Source organism: Pseudophryne corroboree, chromosome 6 (assembly GCF_028390025.1).
Source record: "Pseudophryne corroboree isolate aPseCor3 chromosome 6, aPseCor3.hap2, whole genome shotgun sequence".
Lineage (NCBI taxonomy): Eukaryota > Metazoa > Chordata > Amphibia > Anura > Myobatrachidae > Pseudophryne > Pseudophryne corroboree.
In genome coordinates, this window is record NC_086449.1 from 275385463 (window position 1) to 275393815 (window position 8353).

Below are 8353 nucleotides of genomic sequence, written 5' to 3' on the forward strand. Positions count from 1 at the left end.
AGCCACCCCCAGCTCTCTCACTGCTGCTGCACCACAGATGCAGATTTGGGCTGCTCCCTTAGGTCCCTCTGTCTGTCTGTGTGTCTGCTGCTAATGTTGGAAGTCTTCTTGTGACCCCTGTGTGGCCCCTCAGCCCCCTTCCCCCAGCTGCTACCCTCTCCAGCCATTCCTCCCCGCTCTCCCCATTATCCCCATCTTATTACAGACACATCATCTCCCTCTCCAGTTATCGTCTCAGCAAAGTTCATTCCTACTTTCCTTTGGCAGAGAGGCTTTGTACTGAGCAGGAGGGAAAGCCATCAGCCATCATGCAAAGGCCCTTGCTCTTATTTTCTTTTTTATTCTGTTTTTTTTTTTTTTTTTGCTCTTAAATTTATCGCACATATTCTCATTTTAGTTTTTCAAGCTAATAAAGGGGTGATTTACTGACATGTGCACATGCAACTATGTAAGTAAGACAGTGATGAGACAGCTACATGCAATAGCTGATGTTATTATACGAGTAATAGCTGAGCCACTCTGACAGCACAACGCGTGTAAGTAGCCACCTGTATGTGCACAGATACACTGAGGAGTATTTGCTTTACATTGTAAATATTTGTACGTGGAAATTGTGTAACTCGTCTATTTCCTTGTAAACATCAACTACACCATTAGTTTAGTAAACTGGGATGTTGTGATTTTTCTTGTAGTCTAATACCCCTTTCACACCGCAGCTATAACCTGGTAAATTGCCATTTTTTAAGCCTTCCAAAACGGTTCTAGCTGCGGTGTGAAAGGGCCACTTTGAATTTACTGGTTACAGATTACTGGTATTTTAAAACGGTTAAAAAGCAGGGTCCTATACGGTTCAGACCCGTTTCATTGTGCAATGTGAAAGGCTTTGAAACTGTATTTCCAAACCACAGAAGGTGATAGGCTGTCTCCATGCGTGATGTCACCAGTCAGAAGCAGGAAATAAACTGGAGGAAACATGAAAGTGAAGAAGCATTTTTTTAATACAGAATACAGTTTAAAATGGCAAATTGGAGTGATGAGGAGGTTAGGGAGCTGTTTAGGATGAGAGGGGATGAAGAAATTGCTAGACAAATCACTGGGACAGTGAAGGATGCAGTAATCTACAAAAACATGGTAAAGATGCTTGAAGCTGCTGGGTTCCATCGTACGACTAGCCAAATTATTAATAATTAATTATTAATAATGTGTGGGCCAGAAAAGTCCATTTAAAATGACAACCACTGTTTTCTATGGGAGAACCGGGTTCAGTGTGAAAGGTACCAAAACGGTAATGAAACGGTAATATACCAGTTACAACATGCGACGTGAAGGGGGTTTAAACGTTAAGGTTAGCTTTCCAGATCCCAAGGATACATTCTTTCCCCTCACTCATAATAGGGCTTATTTAATAATAGATGCAAGTAAGAGTGTGGCAAAATGGTACAGACATTATTTTGCACTGTTATTAAATCCGAAATACCAAGAAAAAATTAGATGTGGCAGGGTGTGAGAAAATTATATTTTCTTGGTTTGTTTCTTCGGGGCTGCTATAAATAATTTATAAATGTGCAGTGTTATGGACTACTATGGCAACCACAGTCACATTACACATGCTGCTATGGAATGCCCCTCTGACCTCTGTATGCTCTGGAGGTTTTTTTGTGCTTTGGTTTTACAACAGGTTGTATTGTATCCAAAACATGCAGATATATCGATCCTAAAGGCCAGTACACACTAGCTGAGCACCCACCGATGCCGATATTGGCGGCGGCAGGGATTCAGCGGGGTGCCAGCATAGGCAAGTGCATAAACACTTGCCGATGCCAGTGGGGAATTGGGCGGCGGTGGGGGGAACGACAGCCATGCTGTATCTGCAGCATGGCTGTCGTTAACGAGGACCTCCCTCGTCTGTACATCTACAGATGATGGAGGGGGTTGTTAACGACGTGCAGGAGTGCGCATTGTTAAGGATAATGAGTGTACCATTTAGGTGATAAGAAAGACCTTTCTGAGCGATATTGTGCAAAATATCGCCTAGTGTGTATGGGGCTTAAGGATCACAGACATTTTGAAAGGGGCAGGGCTAATTATAGCACCCAAGAAGTATTAATTCCACCAATTAGTTGCACTCACCACAGGTGTGTTTGAAGATATTGCTACTATTAGTTTGGTTGCAGTTCTCTTAATTACGATAATGATTTTAGTATATTAGTGAGGTTTACTTTAAATCTAAAAATAAGTGTGGGTCTTAATTAAGCATTTAGAAAGATTAGAAGTAGATTGTGATTAGTTTTACATACTGGATCTCATTTAGGTCCTGGCGTTTCTGTGGCGTATGCCGCAATGTACCGATGTTCAATACTTTGCACATGCACAGGGCCCTTTCTATGCAGTGATTGACAGTCTGGTGCCATTTGGGGGTGGGGAGTAGGCGATGATGGTCTCCGTTTGTGAAAACGGAGGCATGCTGCCGCCATTTAGGGGAAGGGAAGAGGCCATGGATCTCCGCTGTTGGACATAGATATCCTGGCCTCTGCAACAGGTGACTTGTATGTCCCCATGTGTGCCGCAAGCTGCCCAGTGGTGTTGCAGTGATCCGATGCTGTGCCTAGGTCGCAGGTTTGATCACTACTGCAGCAGACGGCATCTACTTTTAGTAGACACCTCCTGCTGCATTAACATGCAGAGCTACTCCAACCAAATCTGAATCAGACCCACTGTGGGGTCAATTCAATGTGTTTGTTTTATGAAACTATTGCATGTATGCGCGCACCCAAGAAATGCAATATCCAATTGGAAATGGCATTTTGTGGTAGTAGCGGCAAGACTGCAAAATGTGACCTGGGAGAAGTGCATGAAAAAGTGGGCAAACCGCCTTCTGGAATCCTGGACTACCAAAAAGTGGCAACTTATATATCTGGGCCACATGCAATACAGGGGTTAAATTTAGGTGGGTTATATTGTTTCTGTGCAGGGTAAATACTGGCTGTTTTATTTTTGCACTGCAATTTAGATTTCAGAGAGTTACACCCCATCCAAATGTAACTCTCTCTGCACATGTTATATCTGCCACACCTGCGCTGCACATGGGGGGCCATTCTGACCCGATCGTACGCTTCAGTTTATCACTAAAGCCGCACTGGCCGGGAGCTACTCATGAAGTGCAAAGGCATCACCGCTGTGCGATGCCTTTGCACTTCTGCGGGGGGGGGGGGGCACTGACATGTGGGGCAGGGTTGCCCTGTGCTGGGCGTCCCCCCGCATGTCAGTGTGAATGATCGTCTCGGAATGAGCCCCATGATTTTGCCCATTAGAGAACAATTTTGCTGCTGCGATCAGGTCTGTATTAGGCCCATTTTTACCTCTCATATGCAAGTTCTAAAATCCATCTCCCATCAATACAACACCTCCATGTACCAGTCCCACATCATTTAACCCATTATTGAACTTTTCACATGAAACTGACAGGGGCGGATTGGGACGCCGGGACACCGGGCCAGTTCCTGGTTGGCCGGTCCCACTGTCCCCTTAGCAGGCTGACTCACCCCTCCACCTGGCCTCCGGCCGCGATCGGAGCTCAGCTCCGATCAGGCAGAGCTTGGAAACGGCCCCTGCACACAGTGCACAGCAACTGCCAGTGATGCTGAAGTCCGTGCAGCACTTCCTCATACAGCAAGCTCCGGACTAGGCATGACGTCATGTAGGGGGCGTGGCTAGCACTCGGCACTGCTCTGCTGCAGAGAAGTGACTGAACCGACTACAGGGGCAGAAAGAGGTTCAGTAGCTCAGTGCACGGTAAAGTACAGTAAGATGTAGTAGAAGAAGGGATGAGGGATTGGACAGAGAGGTATATGGATTACTAATGAAAATAAAAGTGGAGTGAAAGAAAATGATTTGAGGTGGCAAAGAAAAGTATGTGATAGAGAGAGAGAATGAATAAGGCAAGTAAGAGGCTCTATGTCAGGGATTAGGAAGGAAAATATGTCAGTAAGCTATTATGGAGAAAAAGGAAGACAAAATAAATGAGACTAAAGTATAAAGACTAAAGAGGCTTCAAAGAGTGTAAAGAGTCAAGAAAAGGGAACAGGTACTTGCGTGTTGTAATATAGAGGGACAGGGACTTACTTGCGGTTGTAATATAAAGTGACAGGGACTTGTGTGTTGTAATATAAAGTGACAGGGACTTGTGTGTTGTAATATAGAGGGACAAGTATTTGCATGTTGTAATATAGAGAGACAGGTACTTGCGTATTGTAATATAGAGAGACAGGCACTTGCGTGTTGTAATATAGAGGGACAGGGACTTGCGTGTTGTAATATAGAGGGACAAGTACTTGTGTGTGTTGTAATACAGAGTGACAGGGACTTGCGTGTTGTAATATAAAAGGACAGGGACTTGCATGTTGTAATATAGAGAGACAGGCACTTGTGAGTTGTAATATAGAGGGATAGGGACATGTGTATGTTGTAATATAGAGGGACAGGGACTTGTGTGTTCTAATATAGCAGGACAGGGACTTGCGGGTGTTGTAATATAGAAGGACAGGGACTTGCGTGTTTTAATATAGCGGGACAAGTACTTGCGTGTGCTGTAATACAGAGGGACAGGGACTTGTGTGTTGTAATATAGCGGGACAGGGACTTGTGTGTTGTAATATAGCGGGACAGGGACTTGTGTGTTGTAATATAGCGGGACAGGGACTTGCGTGAGTTGTAATGTAGAGGGATATGGACTGTTGTACTATAGAGGGACAGGTACTTGCGTGTGTTGTAATATATAGGGACATGTACTTGGGTTTGGTAATATAAAGGGATAAGGATTTGTGTGTTTTCTAACACAGAGGGACAGGGACTTGTGTGTGTTGTAGTATAGAGGGACATGTACTTGCGTGTTTTGTAATATAGAGGGAAAGGGATCTGTGTGCGGTATAATATAGTATGAGTATGTAGCATGAGAGCGTGGACAGATAAAAAATTAAGGAAACTAAAAAGAGAAATTTGGAGAAAGTAAAGGACGAAGAGTAAAGATAATGAGAATAATATTACTATGATAAAATAAAGGAGAGACTATATAATAAGTGAAGTGGAACAAGAGTAAGGTGTAGGGCATGACAGAATGTAATAAAGACAGGAGAGAAAGGAAAAAAGTGACCCTTGTTGGGAGCACTCCCTCTTGGAAACAACTATGATAGAAATTATGTATAGTGTATTGGATATTAAAACGTAACCTTTAATTTTAATGAATAATATGGGAGTACACACAAAAAATGTTTAAAAGATGATTAAATAATTTGAATCGTAAATTCGGGAATGCAACTGTGAACATAAGGATGAAAAAAACATTAAATAAAAGGCAAACGTGCGGCACAAGTTACGGCAAAACCAAGAGATTTACCCGCCAGGTGTTGATTACTGCAGTAGGTGCAATAGCAAAGGTATTGCCTTCAAACTTGACCTACAACACCTGGTATTCCTTAGTGGTCAACCACCTAAGTACTGACCAGGCCCAACACCGTATTGCTTCCAAGATCGGACGAGATTGGGCATGTACGGTGTGGTATGGTAGTAGATTTAAAGTTAATGAAGCAAAGACCTATAATGGGTATGCAGTTGTTGAATCCACCACAAGGCTGGTTGTGAAATGGGCAAAAAGTCTCTTAAAAAAGAGACCTATGTTTAACCATCATTGCACCAAGGTGTATTCCAAATGTATAGGTATACAGAGGTTTTAAATCATATGGTCAACCGATTTTGCCAAAAATAGCCGCCAATATGTTGCTTATATTTGTGCTATGCAACATTGATCCCAGAGGATTTTTCACATGTAGTAGGGCAATGGTGGACCCTAGTTATTCTGATGACATGCCAGCCAAATTTTTGAAATATCAAAACATGAATGTGTTGCAAGTATAGTTAGTACTGAAAATGCAAAAGGTCCTGAGCAATACACCATACTCCCCCTCCCCCTTCACACAGCGTATGGGGCAGGAAATGGGAATGCACCAGAAACAATGTATTCAGCTAAAACGACAGATTGGCAGGAGTGGATAGATAATTAGGGAATAAATCTCAAGAGACGTGATCTCCACTATCCACACTAAGGCTAACTAATTCATTAGAGCCTGAAATGTCAATTACTGTCTTGATTGCAGTCTGTAAATAATTGTACTTGCAGTATAGAAGCACACAAATAGTATTGTATGTGCTGTATGTCCACAGTGAGTCAAATAAGAGTTGTGAAACAAAATGTGAAAAAAAAACCAATTGTCAAAGTGAAAGGTGGATTGTTGCTGATTGTATATAACTTCATCAGCAACAGAGTGATACTAAGAAGTATCAAAATTGTTTCTTTATATGTATAGCACCTAACAGCAGCAGTTTGTAATATACAATTAAAGGATTGAATGAAATAAATAAAACTTTTTGCCTTATTATAGAAGCGGCATAAATTTGCCTGAATGAGACCGATGCACACAGTGTTTAATTACAGTTGTGCGTGGCTGGAGAGCGGGAGACAGAATAAAAATGCAGGATATATGTGGAGAGATACTTGCAGACGCCTGTGCGTGTGTCCTGCTGTTTTGATGCCGCTGACAGCTCGACGTGACGAGCTGTGTGTCTAAGCGGCTCCCCTGGTCTCCTCTCCTGCCGATGCCGCTGACAGCTCGGCGTGACGAGCCGTGTGTCTAAGCGGCTCTCCTGGTCTCCTCTTCTGCCGGTCTCCTGGTCACGTGAGCGCACTCACCGTGACTTCGTTCACCTCCCAACGTACGTTTCACAGGATGCTTGTTCACGGGTAGTGTGAACGTTAGAAGTGCAGACCTGGTTTATATTCAGACTCTTTTCCTACACAGCACACACATGTCTTTCAGCACTCTCACACAATTCCCTTCCTTAATCAATTCATTCAAATCCACCTTTTAAGACATCTTTTTACATATATTGCAGGCATACATTCACTAATTATCCGAAGGAGTTTCATTCAGTGCAACATATCTAACCCTGCTTTTTTCTTATCAAGCTCATAAAGCGCAGTCAGACCTTTACATCGTAATCACCACCTAGTGTAATCAATTAACAATCATTTCTTCTGAATATAAACCAGGTCTGCACTTCTAACGTTCACACTACCCGTGAACAAGCATCCTGTGAAACGTACGTTGGGAGGTGAACGAGGTCACGGTGAGTGCGCTCACGTGACCAGGAGACCGGCAGAAGAGGAGACCAGGAGAGCCGCTTAGACACACGGCTCGTCACGCCGAGCTGTCAGCGGCATCGGCAGGAGAGGAGACCAGGGGAGCCGCTTAGACACACAGCTCGTCACGTCGAGCTGTCAGCGGCATCAAAACAGCAGGACACACGCACAGGCGTCTGCAAGTATCTCTCCACATATATCCTGCATTTTTATTCTGTCTCCCGCTCTCCAGCCACGCACAACTGTAATTAAACACTGTGTGCATCGGTCTCATTCAGGCAAATTTATGCCGCTTCTATAATAAGGCAAAAAGTTTTATTTATTTCATTCAATCCTTTAATTGTATATTACAAACTGCTGCTGTTAGGTGCTATACATATAAAGAAACAATTTTGATACTTCTTAGTATCACTCTGTTGCTGATGAAGTTATATACAATCAGCAACAATCCACCTTTCACTTTGACAATTGGGGTTTTTTTCACATTTTGTTTCACAACTCTTATTTGACTCACTGTGGACATACAGCACATACAATACTATTTGTGTGCTTCTATACTGCAAGTACAATTATTTACAGACTGCAATCAAGACAGTAATTGACATTTCAGGCTCTAATGAATTAGTTAGCCTTAGTGTGGATAGTGGAGATCACGTCTCTTGAGATTTATTCCCTAATTATCTATCCACTCCTGCCAATCTGTCGTTTTAGCTGAATACATGGTTTCTGGTGCATTCCCATTTCCTGCCCCATACGCTGTGTGAAGGGGGAGGGGGAGTATGGTGTATTGCTCAGGACCTTTTGCATTTTCAGTACTAACTATACTTGCAACACATTCATGTTTTGATATTTCAAAAATTTGGCTGGCATGTCATCAGAATAACTAGGGTCCACTATTGCCCTACTACATGTGAAAAATCCTCTGGGATCAATGTTGCATAGCACAAATATAAGCAACATATTGGCGGCTATTTTTGGCAAAATCGGTTGACCATATGATTTAAAACCTCTGTATACCTATACATTTGGAATACACCTTGGTGCAATGATGGTTAAACATAGGTCTCTTTTTTAAGAGACTTTTTGCCCATTTCACAACCAGCCTTGTGGTGGATTCAACAACTGCATACCCATTATAGGTCTTTGCTTCATTAACTTTAA

The 8353-nt window shown here is 42.8% G+C and overlaps 1 pseudogene; it reads right to left on the reverse strand.

Annotated features, from left to right (window-relative positions):
* Positions 1 to 5449: 5449 nt before the first annotated feature.
* LOC134938977 (5S ribosomal RNA) lies at positions 5450 to 5568 on the reverse strand (annotated as a pseudogene).
* Positions 5569 to 8353: the final 2785 nt, after the last annotated feature.